Source organism: Papio anubis, chromosome 14 (assembly GCF_008728515.1).
Source record: "Papio anubis isolate 15944 chromosome 14, Panubis1.0, whole genome shotgun sequence".
NCBI lineage: Eukaryota > Metazoa > Chordata > Mammalia > Primates > Cercopithecidae > Papio > Papio anubis.
The window spans coordinates 96,814,360-96,838,959 of NC_044989.1; the positions used below are offsets into that span (position 1 = coordinate 96,814,360).

The 24,600-nt window shown below is 45.4% G+C and overlaps 1 long non-coding RNA gene across 1 annotated transcript; it reads left to right on the forward strand.

The window, feature by feature from the left end:
• The first annotated feature begins 1,112 nt into the window (after positions 1 to 1,112).
• On the forward strand, positions 1,113 to 24,239 carry LOC103877196. The gene is made up of 4 exons (XR_004178355.1): positions 1,113 to 1,994; positions 20,787 to 20,901; positions 21,019 to 21,133; positions 23,223 to 24,239. It is a non-coding gene; the product is annotated as an uncharacterized LOC103877196 (long non-coding RNA).
• Positions 24,240 to 24,600: the final 361 nt, after the last annotated feature.

The window sequence follows — 24,600 nt, forward strand, 5'->3', positions numbered from 1 at the left end:
GAAAAGATTTCTCAGGTGACAAAAAGCATTAACCATAAGAGAAAAAATAATGACATACTAAATTCCATTAAAAAAAACTGTCTATTCCTTAGAAGATATTAAGATACCAAAAAAGGCTCCAAGATTAGGAGCAAAGGATATTGGATTAATGGCAGCGTTGACTGCACAGAAAAATACAAACATAGAAGGCGGAAGCCACACCAATGGTCTAGACGGGTAGAAGCCAGGAGGAGGCCCCAGGAGAGTCTTTGGGTTCTGCAGCCAGAACTGCCAAGGTGGCCCACTCCAGCATCACACACCCTGACATGAGCTAGGTTTTGGCAAAGAGTGTTTGTTACCACATCCAGCGGTGCCTGGGTCAGAGAGACGGAGCCACACCCAGAGTCTGACAGAGACTGCAAGGAATGGGTCACCCTAGCCCAGTGACCTGGCCTGGCTTTCTTCTGCTCTTCCTGAAAACAGTGTGTACCATAAACCCCAGCAGATTCCTCTGCCTCCCCTCCCCACTGGGCACAGAGGGGGTGACCAATCTAGCAGGGACTTCCAAGGGTAAAGTTGAGCCTACAACCAAGAATCATAAACAACTTGAAAGGGACCATCACCATGAGAGACAACAAACTTAACAGAAAATCTTACACCTAGGGAAACTGAGTTAATAGAACAAATAGAACAGTGCTTTAAAATAAATATAATTTATATCCTCAGAGTAATAAAGGAAGGGTTCAGACAAGAACAAATTAGATATATTGGAAATAAACTGCTGAGTAGTAAATTCATGTGTTAGAGGGTCAGGCTAAGGAATACTCCCAAAATGCAGTACAAAGGGGTAAAGAGATAAAAGGTATGGGGGGAGGGGATCACTATGGTTATTATCATTATTACTACTATTATTATTACTTGAGAGAGGGTCTCGCTCTGTCCCTGAGGCTGGAGTGCAGTGGTGCAATCATAGCTCACTACAGCCATGACACCCTGGGCTCAAGCAATCCTCCCACCTCAACCCCCCAGTAACTGGGACTAGAGGTGTGCACCACTACACCCAGCTAATTTTTGTACTTTTTGTAGAGACTGGGTTTTACCATTTCATTCAGGCTGGTCTCGAACTCCGGAGCTCAAGTGATCCACCAGCGTCAGCCTGCCAAAATGCTGAGATTATAGGAGTGAGCCACCATGCCCGGCTCCTACTATGTTTTTAATTGTCTGGACAGGAAGCAATGAGACTAACTGGGAGTCACTGTAATATTCCAGATGAGAGATGACGAAAGTTTGACTAGGGTAGTGGTGGCAGGGATGGAGAGATGTGAACCGAGCTCAAAAGACACTTAGGAGGTAGAATGGACAAGACTTGGTGACTGGTTGTAGAAAATAAGACAGAGGGCAGAGTGAGGTGGTCTCTAGGTTTCCAGTTTAGCATCTAGGTGGATGGTGCCACATTCATATGGCAGGAGGTGACAGGAGTGGAGCTAGATGTGATGGCTCATTGAATTTGCATGGCTAGTGACACCCAAGAGGAGCCGCCAATGGGCAGTTGGATATCTACTGGTGGGCCTGGAGCTCAGGAGAAAGAGTTGGCCAGAGGTGATCTGAGGAGATCTCTGACTCCAGATGTGGAGATGTTCACCCCGGGAGATGGTATGAAGATGTTCACCCTGGGAGATGGTGGCAAGTCTTCCGTCTAGAACAGAACTTAGAAAAACACTGACATTTACAGAAACCTAGAAATGGGATGAAGATGAGGAGGGCTTGGTTCTAGTTCCGGTAAGGATGAATCATTAACTTACTAACTCTTCAATATGAAAGTGTCTATCCTTCTTTCTTTTCCTGAGAGGAAAAACCATGAACACCTTAATTACTAAAATGGAGAGATCCATGAAGGAGTAGAGTGAGGACCCCAGAGACAGATTCCAACCACACTGTCCTCCGGCCAGAACCAGCAATTGTAATTCAACACTGTGCCAAGAAGACACTGCATTGCCAAATGGGCTGACTCCCAGGTAAGCCACACTCCTCATTTATTGGCATATTTGACATTCACGCCCGCTCAGTCACATGGACAAGATGAGCTGGCAAGATTGGGGATGGCTTCATTAGGCATATCTGAGCTCCTAAGAGGGGGTGTGATGTGCGATGACACTAAGCTTTAGCTTGTTTAGTGTAGGTGAAATACCCAATTGTAGATCGTGTGTTTGAAGGCATATCCTAAAGTACATGGCAGGATATAAACATTAGTTATTGCTATTATGACACTTTATGTAAAGCAGAGACACCAACCATTTGTTTGATTAAATGAAGGGTCATCTTAATCTGACTGCATAATTCATTGGATCATCAGTGAAACAGAGGGAGGGAGAAGGCATGATAGAGGGGGAATGAAAAGAACTGAGGGTCTTCTAAGTGCCCACCCTGTCCCTGGCATGCAACAGCGTATTCTCTAGTTTACTTTCTACAGCCATTATGTGAAGCAGGCTCCATTATTTCTGTTTGACCCAAGGAGGGCCTGAGGCCCAGAGCCCCACAGTAGGGGACACATAAAAATGACCACCAGGCCTTCCAACACCAAGCCTGCGTTTTTCCACTGTTGCATAAGGAATTTTGCTTTCAAATAGTTCCGTTTGAACTTTAAAATACTTTTGAACCTACTCTGAATTACATTAAACCTTTTTAATACCTTTCTGAAGCCTGGAAGGAAATTGTACCAGGGAAGTACAGTGGAGATGGCGGGAGACTAGTAAGTTATTATGAGGCAAACATCACTGTCCCCAATGATAATCAATCTATTGCAATCTCTGTGAAGTCCCAGGAGACTTCCCTCCCTCAGGCAAATGCAGCCTCCCAAAAGGTCACATTGCAATCGCGGGTGAGGAAAATGTCAGGCTGCTGCTAACACTGCGCTAAATCATTTTTGCAGTTTTTGTACGGAGAATGCCCAAGACTGCTGGAGAGCCAATGTGTGCCTCTCAGATAGTCATACACCTGTCTTTAGTAGATTGTACAGAACACTGGCTGGACCTGCATTTGTTCTTGAAGACTCATTTGACAGCAAATGCTATGTGAGTCTACCCAGGGTTTCTAGGAGATCAGTTAAAATCAAGAGAGAGCACAAATTGCAAAAAGTCATTAAATGGGTGCCCTTGGAATCTCCTCAGATGATAAATGGGAATAAGAGATTTCACAGTATAGGCTGGATTCTCTTTATATTCTCCCTTCCTATTTATTTGTGATTATTGTTACCACAATTGACTTTCATCTCCTCGTTTCCGTCTCACTTGATTTTTGTACCATAGGGTTTGTCCTGACAGCCCTCTCTTTTCACTGTTCCTTTTCAATCTTGCATGACAACCTGTGATTTTGCATATTCACGCTTTTTTTTTTTTTTTTTTTTTTTTTGAGACGGAGTCTCGCTCTGTCGCCCAGGCTGGAGCGCAGTGGCTCGATCTCGGCTCACTGCAAGCTCCCCCTCCCGGGTTCACGCCATTCTCCTGCCTCAGCCTCCTGAGTAGCTGGGACTACAGGCGCCCGCCACCGCACCTGGCTAATTTTTTGTATTTTTAGTAGAGACGGGGTTTCACTGTGGTCTCGATCTCCTGACCTTGTGATCCCGCCCACCTCGGCCTCCAAAAGTGCTGGGATTACAGGCGTGAGTCACCGCGCCCGGCCATTCATGCTTTTTAAAGTGCCTGATATCCACAAATCTGCCCTCTATCTCTGTATCCAAGGGCCAGGCTGTTTTCAGGTCAGTATCTTGGATCAAGCTTAGATGACTTGGCCTTAGCATAGGAGATTCAGTGGCTGCTACAATCTCAGCAATCATAAAAGTTAAAAAACAACAACAACAACAAAAAGAATGCATAAAGTCACCGTTGCAGCACATCAGGGATGGAGGTTTTAGAAGGCAGAAAGGCAGTCTCTCAGCGGAAAGAAGGCAGGACTGAATGTCAAGTAACAGAGCGCTTCTATTTCAGCTGCCTCCAGATGGCTGTCTCTGTGTGGACATGTGTCACAGGCCTTGTTCTCAATGGGCAGGGACAGCCCTTGTCCTCCGCCTCCCCAGCTCCCTCTCCCCCACTTCTAGGACAGTTCATGTTTCTCCTCTTACCAAACGTATCTTCTTTTTAAAGTGCTCTCATTTCCATATGAGAATAATTCCCTAACATCTGTCCCAAGGAGTCTATCAGTGGTCAAGGCTAATGTCAGAGGATGTGTCTTTGTGAGTTTATGCTCATTTAAAGTTTGCTAATTCAAAGATTAGATTAGTGGGGTTTTTTTTGAGAGAAAGTCTCACACTGTTGCCTGGGCTGGTGTGCAGTGGCACAATCTCCACCCACCACAAGCTCCACCTCCCGGGTTCAAATGATTCTCCTGCCTCAGCCTCCCGAGTAGCTGGGACTGCAGGTGCGTGCCACCATGCCCTGCTAATTTTTGTATTTTTAGTAGAGACGGGGTTTCACTATATTGGCCAGGCTGGTCTCAAACTCCTGACCTCGTGATCCGCCCGCCTCAGGCTCCCAAAATGCTGGGATTACAGGCATGAGCCACCACACCCGGCCAGATTAGATTAGTTTTTTAAGCCTATAATTCAAGAAAAAAAAAATCAGAATTTCAGAGAAACCATTAAGTAACATCCCTTTCCTTGTCTGGGTACGAGATGACACGAGAGACAGACACAGGAGACAGACATACGGAGATCAAAATATCATCCTCGTTACAGATAAATGTGAAATCGGAGAAGAGGGGTTGGGGAAAACGAGTGGGCTGGCAATCCTGAAACCTGGGTGGGGTTCGCCCACCCGTTACGGGCTTCACTGGCAAAGTACAGGCCTGCCTCATGTGGGTCTGAAGAAGTCTTCCCCTTCCCAGGAGAGGCGAGGGTAAAGACAAGAGATCAGGAAGGGCAAAGGAGGAGGCCACAAGTGTATCCTTGCAGTAAACGGAGAGGGTGCTCACAAAAGCGCATGGAGGTATACCAAGAACTAACAAAATACAGAACCACATAGCTGAATCTGGTTAACATTACTGCAGGGGCTCTCAACTCTTCTGAGGCCAGGTTTATAAAAACATCAGCTATCTAAAAAATACCCTTAACCTTGGAAGAAATAAGAAAGAAAGGCACTTGAAACAGTGAAAACCTGGAATGAGTACAAATATGGGCAAGTGGATGATGAAGGATTCACTAACCGAGTTAGAGGAGAGAGGCTGAAGCAGCTAGCTGGGCAGCTTTCTCTAAGAAAGGGGAGGCCAGATGGCTGCCTCCCAATAGGTGAAGATGCCTGGAAAACATCGTCACGCTCAATTTCTGTGGCTCGAAGTGGGACTACTAGGGGATGGTTACAAGGACACAGACTTCAGGTCAATGTATAAAATGGGATCACTGGAAAAAGAATAAACTTCCTATTCCAGAAAAAGATTGTGCTGAGACTAAGTGACCGCTCTCAGAAATGCTGCAGAAGCTTCTACTGAGCCATGGGGGTGGTTGGACTAGAGTAGTCATTCTCAAACTTTTTGGTTTTGGGACCTCTTTACACTCTTAATTATCGAGAAGCCCAAAGAGCCTCTTACTTATCTATACTTACCATATTCAAAATTAAAACTGATTTTTTTTTTTTTTTTTTTGAGACAGAGACTTACTCTGTCACCCAGGCTGGAGTGCAGTGGCGTGATCTCGGCTCATTGCAACCTCTGCCTCCCGGGTTCAAGCGATTCCCATGCCTCAGTCTCCTGAGTAGCTGGGATTACAGCCATGCACCATCATGCCCCGCTAGTTTTTGTATTTTTAGTAGAGACAGAGTTTCACCATGTTGGCGAGGCTGGTCTTAAACTCCTGGCCTTATGTGATCCGCCCGCCTTGGCCTCCCAAAGTGCTGGCATTAACAGGCGTGAGCCACCATGCCTGGCCCAAAACTGAGATATTTAATTAAAGTATTTGTGAATTCATTTAAAGCAATAAAATATCTTGACTATCTGGTTCAACAGAAGCCAAGTAGATTCTCATCTCTCCTTCCACATTCCATCTGTTGTTTTCGCTGAAGTGCATGAAAAAATCCATCCGTACTAGCTATGCAGTTGGTATAGGGAAGAGTATTTTAGATACTCCTTTCCAGATAATTGCAGATATTCTTTGATACTACACCAAAGCTTAAAAGTGGTAATTTCTTAAATGTTACTTGGAATGAGAAATTTCAAACTGTATCAATAACTTTTCATATGTCACACTAAATCCATAAACCCACCTCACACTTTGAATAGATCTTTTACCCATTCATGATTTGGTAACATCATGCTTAGTATTATCACAAGAATAGCTCAGTTTTGCAGATCCCTAAGGGTCTGTGCATCTCTGTGGGGGGCTGCAGATCTTTCTTTGAGGGTCACTGTCAAAGAGCCCTCATGGGGCTCCAGGAGTTCACTCTGCAGAAGAGGCAGAGCTAATGTCAGGTTTATTGCAAGGAAGAGAGACGCACTCAAACTCAAACTAGCTCAAGAGATATGGGAGTTAGCTGAAGTTTACTCCAGAGAAGCTCTTAGAATTCAGGGACATGAAAAATAGGCCGCCCTAGGCTGGAACTGAACTCAGGATTGAAGCTACTACTCCCTTACCTTGCATGAAATCACGTGGCCTGTCTTCTCTGCCCACATCTGTTTCATTCTTCTGCACCTCTCCCGGCAAAGTGGTGGCTTCTCCACTCCACCGTAGCTCTGGTGTCAAGCGTGGCTTTGATTTACCCAATTCTAGGAGACCTCGGGTCAAGCAATCATCTTCTCTCAGTATCTCATGTTCTTGATTCCAAACTCCTGAGAGAGAGCATCTGATTAGCTCAACCTGATTCGTGACTGAGTCATGGGTCAACCCCTAGTCCCACTACACTGGGTTACCAGGTACAAACATGGCCCCCAACAGACAACTCAAGATGTGTCTCCTCTATGAGGCCTTTGAATTGTGTATAAAATAAAGTAAAAGCTGAAAATGTAGGAAGACAGAGAAAGCAATAAAAAGTGACATGTTATAGCAGAAATAGAAGAGAGGGAAAATCCAGTAGTGTTCAGCACGGCTATCTTGTGTTAATTAACATTTAGTGGTAGCAATAATAATAGATGGTGTTTATGGAGAGCCTATTTTGTGGCAGGCATTAAACTTGGAACACACTTTCCTCATTAAAAGTGAAAAATAACCCAAATCGTAGGCTCTATTTTTATCCCTAATTTAGCACAACAGTTAAGAGTCTGGGCTTTGGAGCCAAACCATTGGATTTTGTGTAGTTGGATGACTTTGGGTGAGTTCTTCAACTTTTCTTTGGCTCATTTACTTTCACTCTTTTTCTCAGGGTCAAATACCCTCTGATGAAAAGAAAGTGGAGTGTAAGTGGTGGGGCCGAGGGCAGACAGTCTAGATTTCCTACCTGACTCTCAAATGCAGACAGTAAAGATCAGAGGAGAGCGAGAGGGAAACCTGTGCTTGTTACGGACAACGGTACGTTAGAGTAGATCGGAGCTCTGGCCAAGGCTATTGGGTTCAAATCCCAGCCGTGCCATTTTCTAGCAGCTGACCTTGGGCAAGTTTCTTAAAAACTGTTGGCCAGGTGCCGTGGCTCACGCCTGTAATCCCAACACTTTGGGAGGCCGAGGCAGGCGGATTGCCTGAGTTCAGGAGTTCGTGACCAGACTAGGCAACATAGTGAAATGCTGCCTCTACTAAAAAAAATACAAAAAAATTAGCCGGGCATGGCAGCGTGTGCCTGTAGTCCTAGCTACATGGGAGGCTGAGGCAGGAGACTTGCTTGAACCCAGGAGGTGGAGGTTGCAGTGAGCCGAGATCGTGCCACGGCACTCCAGCCTGGGTGACAGAGCGAGACTCTGTCTCAAACAAACAAACAAACAAAAAACTGTTCCCTCATCCACAAAATGAGGGAAATTGGCCTTCCTCATGGAGTTTCTGGGAGATGACATGAAGTGACAGAAGTGACATCAATTTCACATCTATGTCTGCTGCTAGTGAGGGTGACCTGTGATCAGAGCTTTCTGTGATCAAAGCAAGGCTGGTGCACACGCCACAGCTGTGCTCATCCAGTCTCAAAGTGCACTAGAATATGACACACATGCTTTTCTCTCACACTTTTCTTCCCCAGGTACAGGAGCCTTGACATTCTAAGACCTGTTTCAAATGTCAATTGAAGAGCGTAAAGCCTATAAAATACTACATGTTATTAAACAGAAATGCTGCCTAAATATGAACTTTAACTGCTGGGCGCAGGGCCATCCACAAGCAAATATTCTCCAAAATGTGCCATGAAGCAGTCTTGCCTTTGCTCCCACCCCAAGACACTGTTTTTGCCTTTCTTGCTCTTTTTTTTTTTTTTTTTTTTTTTTTATGGAGTCTTGCTCTGTTGCCCAGGCTGGAGTGCAGTGGCGTGATCTCGGTTCACTGCAACCTCCACCTCCCGGGTTCAAGCAATTCTCCTGCCTCAGCCTCCCGAGCAGCTGGGACTACAGGTGTGTGCCACCACACACAGTTAATTTTTGTAGTTTTAGTAGAGACAGGGTTTCACCATATTGGCCAGGCTGGTCTCAAACTCCCGACCTCATGATCCACCTGCCTCAGCCTCCCAAAGTGCTGGGATTACAGGCGTGACCCACTGCACCTGGCGCTTTCTTGCTCTTAAGATAGTTCTCTGATCACCTAGATCTTGTTAGACTCTTAACAGGCCAAGTTCCCACAATCAGGTAAAAAGCCCCCCATCTGCAAGGTGGGTGAGTCCAGGTGACTCAACCAACACCTCTAACAGTCTATTGTGGCAAATGGATTTTGTCCTCTGCTTTGCAGAATGTGGCCAACTCTGTCAGTGTTTGAGACACACGTCCCCCTAGGAAGCCCATATGTTACCATTTTACCTTTGAGATCAGTTTGCTTGCTGGCCTCTGTCCCAGTGCCTGGACTGCAAAAAAGACCACGTCTGACCAATGACAAGCTGCTCTCTATCCAACTCCTTGGATAGATTCAAGTCTCTTTGAATCAGGACAAGCAGTGACTGGCGGGTGGGGAGACGTGTTTGAAACCCTTAGGCTCAACAGGCTTGAATGGCGAAGTCTTCTGAAAAGCAGTCTTCATCCAGCATGATGCTTCTGTGCCAACTCCTTTTCTAAATGTCTCCAAAAGCATTCGAGAACCCTGGCTAAGGAGAGAGGTGGAGGTGACCGCAATGTCGGAGAGCCTGGTTCCCTGGGGACAGTGATCGTAAGCAGATGTCCTGGCAATTTCTGAGCAGCAGTGATTCAGTTCCTGCAAACTGACAGAGTGAGGAACAACAGGTTAGCGAGGGAGGCACTGGAGTAATTCCTTGCAGGTGTCCAGCAGAGAGTGAGTCGTTATTTTCAGCAAAGGAAATGGACTCCGGGAATGTGCTGAGAGAGCAGAGGGGCAGGGCTTGAGAAAACAGGAGACAGGGCCTCAGATTCCGGGTTTGAGTCCCAAATCCCCTACCCACTAGCAACGGACAGTGGCAAAGACTGCTTCTTCATCTGTAAAATGGGTATACCACTACTACTACTACTACTTCCTTGCTTATTTCACAGGATTGTGGAGAGAAAGTGGGTTATAGGAAAATGTGTTGGACAAACTCATATATGATTTCTGATTTCTCCCATGGCCTCTTGCTGCTTTTGCTGTGTGTGTGAAAGAGTGTGTGTGTGTGTGTGTGTGTGAGAGAGAGAGAGTGAGAGAGAGAGTGAGAGAGAGAATGAGAGAGAGAGAGAGAGTTTCCTGTGGCTGCTAACAAATTACCACAAACTTGGTAGCACAAAACATCTCCTTACACAGTTCTGGAGGTCAGGAGTCCGAAGTCAGTTTTCCGAGCAGAAATCGAGGTGTGGGCGCAGCTGTGCTCCCCCAGGAGGCTGTCTGGGAGAGCCTGCTCTGTGGCCTCTTGGCCCATGGCTCAGCCTCCCTCCTCTAACCCAGCAGAGGAGCATCCTGCATCAGTGGTGATATCATCGCCTTCTGAGTCGGACCTCCCTCCGCCTCCCTGTGATAAGGACTCTAGTAATTGTATTTAGGGGACCCCAAATAATCCAAGCTCCTCTCCCCATCTCAAGATCCTGAATCATGGCTGCATCTCTTTTGCCATCTAACGGCACAATCACAGGATCCAGGGATTAGAGAACACGCACCTCTGGGAACCATTATTTAGCCGACCCTGCTATGCAGGAGGTGAGAGGAGGAGCCAATGTGGAGATTGGAAGGGAACAGGCTCCCGTGTTCGTAAGGAAGTGCATGGAGGCCCTTCCAGCTTTTTCAAGCAAATCCAACTGCTGCTCATTCAAAGTCCCTGTATGTATATGTAGGGGCAGGCCGGATGGCAGTGAGGCTGACAGGCAGACACTCAGGTCTGAACCTTACATCACTGCTTCTCAAAGTGGAGTCACTGGACCGGCAGCCTCGGCCTCACCTGGGAACTTGTTAGAAATGCAAATTTTGGATTCCACCCCAGACCTCCCGGATCAGATACTCTGAGGTGGTTTTAAAAGGCCTCCAGGGGATTCTGATGCTGGCCCTTCATAGCTCAAGTTTGAGCAAGGGACCTTAGAGGAAAAGATAAGGCCTGGCATTGGATCCTGGAGCAGGGGTTCTCAGCACCGGCTGCAGATTCTAACCACTTGGGGGGGTGGGCTTTGAAAAGTAGGCCATAAATCAGAGCCTCTGGGGATGGGGCCCAGGCAAGGAAAGCTTTTTTTTTTTTTTAAGTTCCCAGGTGATTCTTACCTGCAATCAGCTTTTAGAGCCACTCACAGTGCACAACCCTCACCCCACGCTTTGGCCTTGTGGGGAAGAATTGGGACTCACTAAATCAGTGTTTCTTAAACTTAGGACAACATCAGAATCACCTGAAGAGTCTAAGACACAGATTCCGAGGCCCACCCCCAAGGCCCTCGTGTAGTTGGTCTGGGGTAGGGCCTGAGACTTGGCATTTCTAACACATTTCGGGGTGATATTGATGCTTTCGGTCCAGGAGCCGCACTTGGAGGAATGTTGCATTCATGCATGGTTTTTATTATTATTATTATTATGCTTTAAGTTCTGGGATACATTGTGCAGAAGAAGGTTCGTTATATAGGTATACACACCTGCCATGGTGGTTTGCTGCATCCATCAACCCATTATCTACATTAGGTATTTCTCCTAATGTTATCCCTCCTCTAGCCCCTCACTCCCCAACAGGCCCCAGTGTGTGATGTTCCCCGCCCTGTGTCCATGTGTTCTCATTGTTCAACTCCCACTTATGAGCGAGAACATCATGCATGATTTTAATACCAATGGCCTACTCAGAATACCTTTCCCAGACCAAGTTAAAACCACAGAGCCTAAAAGCCTTAGAAATTACTTGATTTGCTTCTTTCCCCTGATTTTGTTTTTTAGGGCAAATGCCATTGGAACTTACCGGTTGATATTATCGTGTTCATGACTTAAAGATGCAAGAAACCTTGTAGAGATGGAGTTCGAGAGGGTAGTGAAGGGAGAAGGTCATTGAAAATAGGTGGGCTGGGGAAAGAAAACCAGAAATGACCCTAGACTCCCTCACAACTTTGCCAGTGTCTCGCCATAGTTTCAGAGGGCGGGGGAAGAGGGAGAGAAGCAGTAGCAGTGATTCAGCATGATGCTCTTGATTTAGTGACTAACCCGCCAATGGTCTGAGATAGCACTCAACTTTTTGTTATTAAGGTAATTTTCAGTTTGAGTCAACAATTTAAATCAGCGTCTCTCCAGACGTCACCTGGTGGTCCTCTCTGCCCCTTGACAGGTAGATCCCATTGCCTTGAAATCCTCCATCCCAGGACTAGGGTTGAGTTGCCCTACTGAGGATTCCTGTTAATTCCCAAAAAACGTCAATCCTTGTAGGTCTTTATTAAATAAAATGGCTTAAAAGCTTTGACATCTTACATTCCTCTTTCTTTACCCCAATGTAAAACTCAGCCTCTTCATCAGTTTTCTATTAAAATTTTAAAAATTCACACCCACCCAGAGTTTGAATGATTAAGGAGGCGTTGCTGAAGAAGGAAGCTTTCTCACACCCCTTCACAATTTTCCTACCACTCTCCACTTGACTTCCTGGGCCTTCCCTCTCCCACTTCTTATTTGCATTCCTCTCATGAGCAAAACTTATCCTTGTACAAAACATATCCCTCTTTTTATGTCATATCTAGAGGATGAGGAATCACCTTTTGCAGTAGGGAGCACGGAGGCTCAGCCTGGATTCCAGAAGCACTCATCAAAGCACATCTTCCAAATTCGTTGTTAGATTTTTGATACAATTCAGAGAATTTCTGGTGAACAAAATTTTTCTTTACCTTGGCATAAATATTAGCTGTATTTATCCATTCCACTTTAAGTAAACTTTATATTTTAAAATTGTTTTAGATGTACAGGAAGTTGCAAAGCAAACACAGAGTTTTTATAGCCCCACACCCAGTTTCCCCTATTGTTAATATCTTACATTCCTATGGCACATTTGTCACAATTAATGAACTAACACTGATGCATACTTATTATTAATCAAGTCCAGGCTTTACTCAGATTCCCTTCATTTTTGTTTTGTTTCATTTTGTTTTTTAGATGGAGTCTCGCTCTGTTGCCCAGGCTGGAGTGCAATGGTGCGATCTCGGCTCACTACAACCTTTGCCTCCTGGGTTCAGGCAATTTTCCTGCCTCAGTCTCCTGAGTAGCTGGGATTACTGATGCCTGACATCACGCCCAGCTAATTTTTGTATTTTTAGTAGAGATGGGGTTTCACCATGTTGGCCAGGCTAGTTTCGAACTCCTGACCTCAAGTGATCTGCCCGCCTCAGCCTCCCAAAGTGCTGGGATTATAGGTGTGAGCCACTGTGCCCGGCCCCCACTTCGTTTTCATGTAATGTCTGTCTTCTGTCCCAGGATCCCATCCAGGATATATTATATTAAGTCGTCGTGTCTCCTTTGGCTCCTCTTGGCTCTGACAGTTTCTTAGACTTTGCTTGTCTTTGGTGACCTCTCCAGTTTTAAGGAGAGGTCAGGTATTTTGCAGAAGGCCCTTCAATTTACTTTTGTCTGACACATTTCTTATGATTAGACTGGGGTTAGGATTTTGGGAGGAAGATCTCAGAAGTAACATGCCATTCTCACTGCATCACATCAAGGGTCCATACATCAGCACGACTTATCACTGTTGATGTTGGCCTTCATGACCTGGCTGAGGCAGTCTCCGTCCCAACCCTGATATTTTCCACACCCTACTCATTGGAAGGAAGTCACTAGGCACAGCCTACACTTACTTGTGGGAAGTTATGTCCCACCTCTTTGAGAAGCAAGTATCTACATAGATTATTTGAAATTCTGAATACGAGATTTGTCTGTTCTACCCTGTGTATTTAGCTATTCAATCACTTATTTATCTAACTACAGACACACAGTTATTATTTTATACTTTGGGTTATAATCCAAATTACATTATTTACTTTGTTGCTCAAATGGTTCTGGATTTGGCCATTGGGAGCCCTTTCTGTTGTCTCCTGTGTTTTTTTGATGTAACCCCATGCTTTTGTGATTTTTAATTTGTTTTGTTTGTTTGTTTTGAGATGGAGTCTTGCTTTGTCACCCAGGCTGGAGTGCAATGGCGCGATCTAAGCTCACTACAACCTCTGCCTCCCGAGTTCAAGCAATTCATCCATCTCAGTCTCCCAAGTAGCTGTGATTGCAGGCATTTGCCATCATACCTGGCTAATTTTTTGTATTTTTAATAGAGACAGGGTTTCACCATGTTGGTCAGGCTGATCTTGAACTCCCGACCTCAAGTGATCCACCTGCATTGGCCTCCCAAGTGCTGGGATTACAGGCCTGAGCCACCGCGCCTGGCCACATGCTTTTGTTTTCTGAGGTCCTTCTTATCTTCTGTGATTATAAGAGGTTCCAGGTTCATCTCCAGGTGCATTTCCCATCACATCCTTAAACTCAGCCATTTCTCCAAGGAGCTCTGGTTCCTTTAATGGCATTAGAAACCAAAATCAGGGTGGTGAGTGTGCTTGTTGTTACCAGGGTTCATTGAGTCTAGGCCCTCTCAGCAGACAGAGTTTGGAAATATATGAGGGTGTGTCTTCCTGTGTGTGTACACATATCCAGAATTATTTCCATAATTATCCATCTGTATTGATGTTAAGCTAAACATGAGTCTAGACTAATGTCTCATACTGTCTCTCACAGAGCACCACATGGTTCATTCTAGGCATTTCCTTGGCTTTCTGTAACCATTTACTCCAATAGAGAGAAACCTGCCTCCCACCATCCATCATCTTTTACTAATATTCTTAATCCAGGTATACATGTAGAGAAGTATCAAAATTGTTAACCCAAAGCACATAAGAACAACTTTATCAGCTGGAGTATAGTATTTTTGTATTGTTTCTTTTGTCTTTAGTCCTGCAGGCTCCACTCATTTCCAAAGTTACTTAGGTCTGCACCTTTTCTCCTGCCACCTTCAGTGAGGTTATGCCACATTGTAATACAGTTAGATTCTTTTGCCACAGGCTGGATTCCATCCTGGGATTACCAATCACCTAACTGATAAATCCCTAGTGTCATGTCTCCACAACTACAGTGTCTTATGAAATAATTTCATGGCCATACAACAATTCTGGATGCTTTCCCTATTTCTCCCCTCTCTTTCCCCAATCCCCTGATGAACATGAATGTGTTCTCTATCTTTATAATTCTTCCCTTACCAGAATATTACAGAATGAAATAATACAATATGCAGTCTTTTCATGATGCCTCCTTTCACTTAGCAATATGCGTTCAAGATTCATCCAGATTGTTTTTTGGACTGAGGGTCCATTCCTTTTTAATTGTTAAATAGTATTCCACTGTATGGATATACCATAGATTGTTTATTCACCCACCTGTTAAAGGACATCTCAGTTGCTTCTATGTTTTGGCAATCATGGATAAAGCTGCTGTAAACATTTGAGTGCCAACTGTTGTGCAGGCGTAAGTTTTCAAATCAGTCGGGTAAATACTTTGGAGTGCAATTGCTGCATTATATCGTGAGCGTATGCTTAGCTTTGTAGAAACTGTCAGACTGTCTTCCAAAGTGGCTGAACCATTTTGCTTTCCCACCAGCAGTGAATGAGGCTTCTGTTGCTCCATATCCTCACCAGAAATTGCTATTGCCAGCTACTGGAATTTTCGCCATTCTAATAGGTGTATACTTGTGTCCCATTATCGTTCATTCTACTTTTAAAAATCCACTTTGGAGCATGGCCAATTTGGAAACAATTTTTCACTGGCCCTGGATTTGACATTTTTTTTTTGTTTTGTTGTGTTTTGTTTTTTCTTTGAGATGGAGTCGCCCAGGCTGGAGTGCAGTGGCACATGTTCTCAGCTCACTATAACCTCCGCCTCCTGCCTCCCGGGCTCTAGCAATTCCCCTGCCTCAGCCTCCTTAGTAGCTGGGATTACAGGTGCCTGCCACAATGCCTGGCTAATGTTTTGTATTTTTAGTAGAGACGAGGTTTCACCATGTTGGCCAGGCTGGCCTGGAACTCCTGACCTCAGGTGATCCACCCGCCTCCGCCTCCCAAAGTGCTGGGATTACAGGTGTGAGCCACCGCGCCCGGCTGACATTGTTTTTTTAAAGATAAGATTTTACGTGTCCTTTGCAGTGACATGGATGTAGCTGGCGGCCATTATTCTAAGCGAATTAATGAAGGAACAGAAAATCAAACACCACATGTTCTCACTTATAAGTGGGAGCTAAACCTTGGGTACTCATGAACAAAACGATGGCAGCAATAGAAACTGGGGAAGAAAGGGAGGGAGCAAGGGTTGCATTAAACAGCGAGACTCTGTCTCAAAAAAAAAAAAAGTCTAAATTTTATTTTAAAGATATATTTTCAAGGCCAAAAGTCCTAATGGATACAACAGCAACTGAATCCTCAGTGTACCTGAGTCCATGGGCTTTGTTAGTATGTAAACAGAAGTGTCTGGTTGCTTAACGCCTATAAGGAAATAATAAAGTGAACAGAGAATGGGGCAGAATACAAGATCAGCTTTGGTCAGAGCAAAAAATATTTTTTTAATACTTCATTAAAATAATTAGGCCAAGCATTGTGACTCACGCCTGTAATCCCAGCACTTTGGGAGACTGAGGCGGGTGGATTGCTTGAGCCCAGGAGTTTCAGACCACCCTGGACAACATGGTGAAACCCTGTCTCTACAAAAAATACAAAAATTAGCGGGGCATGCTGGCACATACCTGTCATCCTAGCTACTTGGAGGTTCAGTCAGGAGTATTGCTTGAGCCCAGGAGGCAGAGGTTACAGTGAGCCCGAGATCATGCCATTGCACTGTAGCCTGGGTGACAGAGTGAGACCCTATCTCAAAAAAATAATAATCACAGTTAAGAAACATGCAAGTAAAGAGGCAAAAACCTGTTAATGATGGGATGCATTGGGAGATGGTATGGAATTCCCACTCGGTACAGCACCATTTGTTTACGAACAAAGATTCAAAGGTAAAAGTCCACCCGCCATCTCTCATGAACTGTTTCACGACTACAAAGTTCCCTGCAGTGTGATGCAAGTTTTCAATGCCCTGATGCTGACAGCAGCTGGCTGGGGGCGGAGTGGGAGGGGAAGATGAGTGGGGACTGGAAGGGACGGTCCCCACCAATCCCACACTCATCTCTCTGAGTAAAGACGAGCCCCTAAGCCACGGGGGCCTCCGCTTGGCTAGTTGCTCGGCCGGCCCATTAATACTTGACTATTTAGTACAGGGGCCAGGACAGGGACAGTGCCACCCCAGGCCTGGACAGCACAATGCCAGGTAGTGCTTCTGCTGCGCTGTGCCTGATTCACAGGCCTGATGGCTTCTCCAGGAGTCCCATCCTGAAGGCACGAGCTAGTCTATTTCAGGCAAGTTCTTCCTGTTTTCCAGCAGTCCCTGACTTACTTGGCTCCCCTCCCTCCTTCCTTACATTCCAGGCACAGATCTGTTTACACAACTGTACTTGATCTGAGAGAACAGTAGATGCCGGAAAAGGAAGCGTGAGCTCCCACAGCTCCCCTGCACCCCTGCCTTCTTCCTCGCCCACCCTCCCCTTCCCACTCTTTCCCCTCACCCCTTCCTCCTCCCCTTACTCACTGTTCATAAAATCTTTGGATCGGCCACACAATCACATTCTGCAGCTTGAATCAAGATCTCCGGTCTCAGAGGAGACACCGCTGCACCCTCTGCTGACCTAGAAAATCTCCCCATCCTTCCTGTACATGGCGTGTCTATTTTTAAAAGCCAGGAATAATTTTCTATTCCAGAATTTTCAACTGCAGTTTTAAAAATCTACCTAAAATGACATGGATGGATCTCAAAGTATCATGTTTTATATGAAAGAAACCAGACGTTCAAAAGTACACTGTATGATTCTATTTTATATGAAGTTCAAGAACAGGCAAAAAGAAGCCATGGTGACAGAGGTCGGAACCGTGGTTAAACCTGGAGTGTGGGGTATTGGCTGGAAGAAACACAATGGCACATTCTGGATGTAGGAAATGTTTCATACCTTGATCAGGGTTGTGGTTACATGAGGGGTGTGTGTGTGTGTGTGTGTGTGTGTGTGTGCCTAAAAAGTCATCAAGCTTCACACTACATTGTGCACTTTATATCAATTATATCTCAAAGAAGAGAAGTATAGGAGAAAGTTTCCCTGAAGTGAATGGACTAAACTGTGAACACTGAGCGCAAAATAATAGATAGAAATCCCCTAGAGCCCTTCATTGAACAGAAGCCCAGAGAGGCTAAATGGCTTGCCTGCAAACACATAGCCAGTTAGGGCCAGACTTTGATAAGAGGCAACAGAATATGCTGCTTAGTTCCCTATGGCTGGGATAATTTCCTCTATCTAGGTAGTTTTCTTGTTTTCAAAGGGAGGTTTTAAGATATTTTCTTATTGGAAGGGGTTGATCAGATTACAGCACCTGGACCCATCTAATTCCACGAGATGTAGGTCAGAGTACGCTAAACACCTCATTCTACAATCCGTGGATGTCCACACCCTGCCCAAGATTTTTGCTAGGAAAATTGGACTGGTGAGGTGTGCCCGGATTTACTCCTTCTCCTGTTCATATACTATAAGGTCCCAAATCTCTGTTCTTCCCAGACAAAAAATATGTATCTATATTTAAAACTTCTTCCTTGATTTCCACATGGAGTCACAGAGCGGATATTTATCATGCATTTTAATCCAGGCTTCCTAGATTTGAGATCTCGAACACCTGGGAGTCTCCGTGGAACTGGTTTGCCGTGCCAGCCTCTCTTGCCTCCAGAGCTCAGGCAAATCTCCCAGGGACGGAGAGATGAACTCACCGGAGACCCTGAATCAGGGCTAGTGACACTGGTGAAGGTGGTGGCAGCTACACACTGATTTCAGAGAGAGCAGTGGCAGGGCCTTAGGCAAGGTGGCCTATTTCCAGCCATAAAGTTTATCTCATCAACTGGCTCTGGACGTCTTGGAGAAGTAACTCGGCTGGTTAACCCTAAGGGGAGGTGAGGTATGGAGGGCATGGGTGTTGATGGGAGACCAGGCAGCCACAGAGGTGGCCTTGGAGGCCCACCTCCAAGGAGATGATGGTGCATACTGCAGCATCTATGCTAGAAATGACCACAGTGTGGGTTCCACCGGGCCCATTCTGGGGTGATCTGGGCATGACCCTTTACCATAAAGTCTCCAGCCCAGTTCTCTGGTCCCCAGGAGTTCTTCAATCCAGCTAATATCCTTTACCAAATGCATTTGCTCCTCAACTAGCCAGAACAGGTTTCTGTTGCTTACAGCTTGGAACCTGGCAGGATGATGGTAATTCTGAATGTAATAAACCCTGCCGAAAATTTGTAGGAAACAGGATTGCTTATATCACGTCAATGCAGACAAGCAAGTTTCCATCGAACCTGAGATGTCCATGTCCTCAAACCCCTTTGGAAGCTCCACCAGGCACTTCTCCCCCATCATGTACCCTCGCCCTGCCCTGAAAAGGCCCCAGGCTCACCAGATCAAGCCAGCTCCTTTCACTGTTTCCTGCCTTTCAGAAGCAAAGCAAAATTTCTCTCATTTTCTCCAGCCAGAGTGCCTGGGCCACCTCTGGGGCTGCCTGGTCTCCCGCCAACACCTATGCCCTCTGTACCTCACCTTCCCTTAACAGTTAACCAGGAGAGTTGGTTCTCCAAGAAGGCTGGAGCCAGCTAGTGAGATAATAACTCTTATGACAGGAAATCGGTCACAGAGGTGTGAGCAGAGGTGTGGCTATATGGTGGTATGCCTTCTGTCCTCTTGTGTGGCAAGCCTAGAGGCCAAGTGACGATGGAGGTGCAAAAGATGGTAGGAGCCAAGGTCCAAGTCACACCTTTAAGGACAGCCATGACTCCTCTTTTGACCAGGACAGACAAGGGAAAAACCTTTCACTGTGTTGTTGGAGAGATTCGGACGTTGAAGGTGGCCATGTTTAGCCTTCCTGGGTAGTACACTAAATAAAGAAACGCTAGTCACATCCAGTGACCCATGGGGGCATATACCTTGGGTGCTGAAACACTGAAAACGTATTTTCTTTTTTAAAAAGTGTTTGTTTATTTATTTTTATTTTAATAAGATTCAGGAGTACAAGTGCAGTTTTGTTACACGAATATATTGCGTGATGCTGAGGTTTGAACTTCTAGTGTACTCATCACCCAAACAGCGAACACTGTACTCCATAGGTAATTTTTAAACTCTCACCCCCCTGACCCTCCCCACTTTTAGACTCCCCAGTGCCTATTATTCCACTCTGTGTATCCATGTGTACCATTGTTTAGTTCCGACTTATAAGTGAGAACATGCAGTATTTGATTTTGTGTCTCTGAGTTATTTCACTTAGGGTAATGGCCTTCAGCTCCATCCATGTTGCTGCAAAAGACATGATTTCATTCTTTTTATGGTTACATAGTATATTCCATGGTGTATATATACCACATTTTTTCTTTCTTTCTTTTTTCTTTTTTTTTTTTTTGAGATGTTATCTCGCTCTGTTGCCCAGGCTAGAGTGCAATGGTGAGGTCTCAGTTCACTGCAACCTCTGTCTCCTGGGTTCAAGTGATCCTCTTGTCTCAACCTCCTGAGTAGCTGGGACTACAGGCATGTGCCACCACACCTGGCTAATTTTTGTATTTTTGGTAGAGACGGGGTTTCACTATGTTGGCCAGTCTGATCTTGAACTCCTGATCTCAGGTGATCCACCCACCTTGGCCTCCCAAAGTGCTGGGATTATAGGTGTGAGCCATCGCGCATGGCCTATACCACATTTTCTTAATGCGGTCATCCATTGTGGGACACTTAGGTTGGTACCATGGTTTGCTGTTGTGAATAGTACTGTGATAAGTATACGATTGCAGGTGTCTTTTTCATATAATGATTTATGTTCCTTTGGGCAAATACTGAGTAGTGGTATTGCTGGATTGAATGGTAGTTCTATTTTTAGTTCTTTGGGGAATCTCCATAGTGTGAAAAATGTATTTTCTCATATAAAAACAGGGTCCCCGTGGCCAGGTATGAGAAGTATGCTGGTGACATGGGAGATCAGAGTGGGGCAGCGCTGAAGGATGCTCCTTCGATGCCCAGCAGCCACGTGCCTCTTCCATTTCCCATGGCCTCTGCTCTTTGGCAGGTCTCTGTCAGTCACTTCCAACTTGGTGTAACTGTTAAAAATGTGTTGTGAGTCCTTAGGTCTTGCATTTCATCCTTTTCTCTCTTCAGGGAATTAAAGTACTTGGCTTTGGGGATTATGGGTTTCAGAAAGGAATTGAGGGGAGGTCCTTTGAGGAATACAACACCTTTTCTGCCTCGACAACACTCAGATGACCCATGTATGGTAAGTTGACTGTGGCTGTGAACCCATCACAATGTACACAGGAATGAGACCGATTCCTAAACCAATGATTTTTGTGGAACTTGGGAGTTCATTTCACCCAGCCTCTCTTCCTTCCAGGACGGGATTCCCCTCCCAGTGTGCTGGTAGTCACCATTTGAGGCCGAGTTAGGTCATCTTGCAATGCTGAGGACCTTTCCACACCCAGGGTGACCTCTCCCGCGGCTGGACAATGGTAATTTGGAAATTTCTCCTAGTTTTATCCCCAAGCCCAACCTTCTTTTACTCACTGACTTAGTTCTACTATCATAAAACATTAGAGCCCCACCTGTCGCCCACTTAACCACATCCGTCTGTGTCCTAATCGCCTTTCTTATTTCATGTCTTCTTCCAACCTTTCTTTTCTCTTTACTCTGATTTTACTATCTAGCTGCTGGGATTTCATTTGGTCTTGTTGGGTCTTATGAATCTTTGTAAGTTGCTGTCGATCCTTTTTGAAATAAAACAGGTTAAAGGAAAAGAAAAAGAAAGGAAATGCCCCCATGAGATACACAGAATAAGTCAAAGCTTTTTTTCACCTCAACCTGTCAAATATTTGAAGGCAGCTGGCCAATATCCCATTGGGCCTCCTCTCCTAAAGACACACATTGTGAATGTGTTCAGTCCTTCCACACATTAGAAGGTTTCCAGATTCTTCTCCATCGCAGGTTGGCCTCCTCCAGGGCTTCTCTGGTTAGCTAACGAGCTCCATTAAAATTCCTGGTGGGACTGAGGCCTGCTGAGACCTCATGTGAGGGGACGTGGGCAGTCCTGGTATTTCCTGCATGCCTGACCTTGTGCATCTGATACCAGGCTTCAGAATGGGGACAGCTTCACCACCACCTGCTGCTGCAATGTACTTAAGTCCTTGCAGAAACTTGTGTCCACAGCTCTTTTTCTGACTACACAGGAATATTTCCTTTATTATCTTAAAGCAGTTTCTCAAACATTTGAAACCAATAGTCCCCTTTTCACATACCTAAAATTCTTATGCCTCCTTTTAATGTTATTTTAAGTTTCCAAGAGGTGCTTTTTTCGATACAAAGTTATAATATTGTACATCCTCCTATGCATCCTCCCTCCATCTGTAGGGTGTCGTCTCCTCTGAGAAGCACTAGAGTCATATCTTCATCTTTCTGACCAAATGTGCCATCATCCTGCTGGATCACCCACCTTCACTAGGGCTCTAAAGAGCTTTTGGTTGGTTCCAAAAATAAAAACATTCCCAAGGATGAATATTTGTTAATACTGGGAATTACCCCCCAAAATACCGGGCAGAGTCTAAACTCAATGTCCCGAAAGCAGTGGACTGGAATAAATGCTCAGGCTCTCAGAGCACCTATCTGAAGGGGATCACACTCATTTATCAGGAAAAAAAAAAAAAAAAAAAAGTCGACCACATTATTGCTTTCTAGTCATGTTTTTTTATTCAGGCCCACACATGAGAGCTTCTCCGGGGCGGAATTCTGCACGGGAAAAGAGGTGACACCTCTGTGAACAAGAAAATGCTTTTCCCTGGTGCCTAGGGGGACATATGCTCAGTATTTCTAATTTCTGAAATTCAAAGCAGTGAATAGTGGTTTCTCACAAAGTTAAAGGCAGGATTTAAAATCTGGTTTAGATCTCATTTGTAGCCAGAGGAGGTTGAGAAAGAGAGAAAACAAGAAAGGAGGAGAGAGGGAAGCAGAGAGAGAGAAAGACAGAGAAAGAGGCAGAGAGGGACAGCAAATGGGGAGAGAGAGACAGAGAGGAGAAAGAGATGAAGACATAGAAGGGGAGAGAGAGAAGGAGAAAGACAGAGACAGAGGAAAGACAGACAGAGAGAGACAGACAGAGACAGACAGAGAGGGGGAGAGAGAGAGAGAGAACATAATTGAAAAAGTAAGAAAGATCTCTCCCACCACAGTGTCTGTACTAACACCCCAAACTCAGCCCACATCCCAGAAAAAGTCAGACAATAAGGAAAGGGAAGGATGCCTTTAGAAATAGAGCATCAGGTCAGAAGAGCTTAGTGAAGGACCCTTATGAGCTAAATTAGGGTTTCATGAGCCAACCTTTACCATAGGTCCCTGTTGATTTCACACCCTCAGTCAAGCCACCTGCTAGATGCTCCCGGGGTCCCTGATTTCACAGGCCCCAAGGCCCTGCCTGAGGGACAGAACAGCCCAGGGTGGGGAATGAGGCAATCGAAACCAGGGAAATCCTTGAGCTGCTGGTGTAGGCGGAGAGCAGGAGGGAGCACACATCTCCTCACACACTTCTTACGTCTACCTTTTACCTTGCAGGAAAACGTCAAACGTCTTATTTATTCTAGCCAGGAATGCAAGGCAGGTTTCAAATTTTGGAAAGGAAAGAGCAACCTCATATTCATTTAAAATCATAATTTAAATCATACTTCTCGCCTCCCCCTTCTACTCCCCAACTTTGGGCTAGCTGAAGCTGGTTTTAGGGCATTCCATTCCAAGTCTGCATTCACAGATTTGCAACTTGAGTGAACTGAGCTGGGTAAAAAAATAACCCAGTTTCGGATGAGGACACCTGTGGGTGCTGCCTTGTCCTCATTCCTCAAGGGGAAGAGTGTGCAACAAGGATGCTTGTGACCGCTCAGACGCTGGCTCAGGCACAAAGTCTTCCAGCCCTGACGATGGCGCCATTTTTCTTCCAAGACCAATTGCTAAGTCCCGCAGGATTTCAGGCTTCATCAGAGATATGAAGAGTGAGCAAAAACCTTCCCGATACCAGTTCCCAGGTCTAGGGAAAACACTCACACTTCCTCTGGGAGGTTTCCTGGCTCCTCTGATGTGGTTACAAGAAACAAACTGATAGTAGTTAACCAATGTGATAGCAGAAATCCACGGCAGGCAGAATAATGGCCCCAAAGATGTCCACATCCTAATCTCTAGAACCTGTGAATATATTAGGCTACATGTCAAAGGGCTATCAAGGTTGCAGATGGAATTAAGACAGCGAATCAACTGACTGTCTTGGATACGCAGGTGGGCCCAATGTAGTTGCAAGGGTCTTTATAAGTGGAAAAGGGAGGCAGAAGAGAGAGAACCAGGGAAATGCAGCATGAAGAGGACTCAGCCTGACCTTGCTGGCTCTGAAGGTGGAGGAAGGGGCCACAGCCAAGGAATGCAGGTGGCCTCTAGAAGCCGGAAGAGGTGAGGAAACAGGTCATCACCTGGAAGAAAGACAGCACTGCCAACACCGTGATTGTAACCTAGTGATTAAATCATAAACCAGTAAAATTTGGGGGGTGAGATGGGCTCAGAGTGCAAGGGATAAAGGACAGGAATGACTATCACTTTTTATGTGTTTTGACTTTTGTTTTTTCTTTTGAGACAAGCTCTCGCTCTGTCGCCCAGGTGGAGTGCAGTGGTACACTCACAGCTCACTGCAGCCTCAGTCTCCTGGGCTCAAGCAATCCATTCCTCACACCTCAGCCTCCCGAGTAGCTGGGACTATAGGTGTGCACCACCATGCCAGCCTACTTTTTGTATTTTTTTGTAGAGATGGGGTTGTGCCATGTTGCCAGGGCTGGTCTCAAACCCCTGAGCTCAAGCAATCTTCCTGCCACGGCCTCCTGAAATGCTGGGATTACAGGCGTGAGCCACTGTGCTTGGCCAGTTTCGACTTTTGAATTACGTGTTTTAAATATTC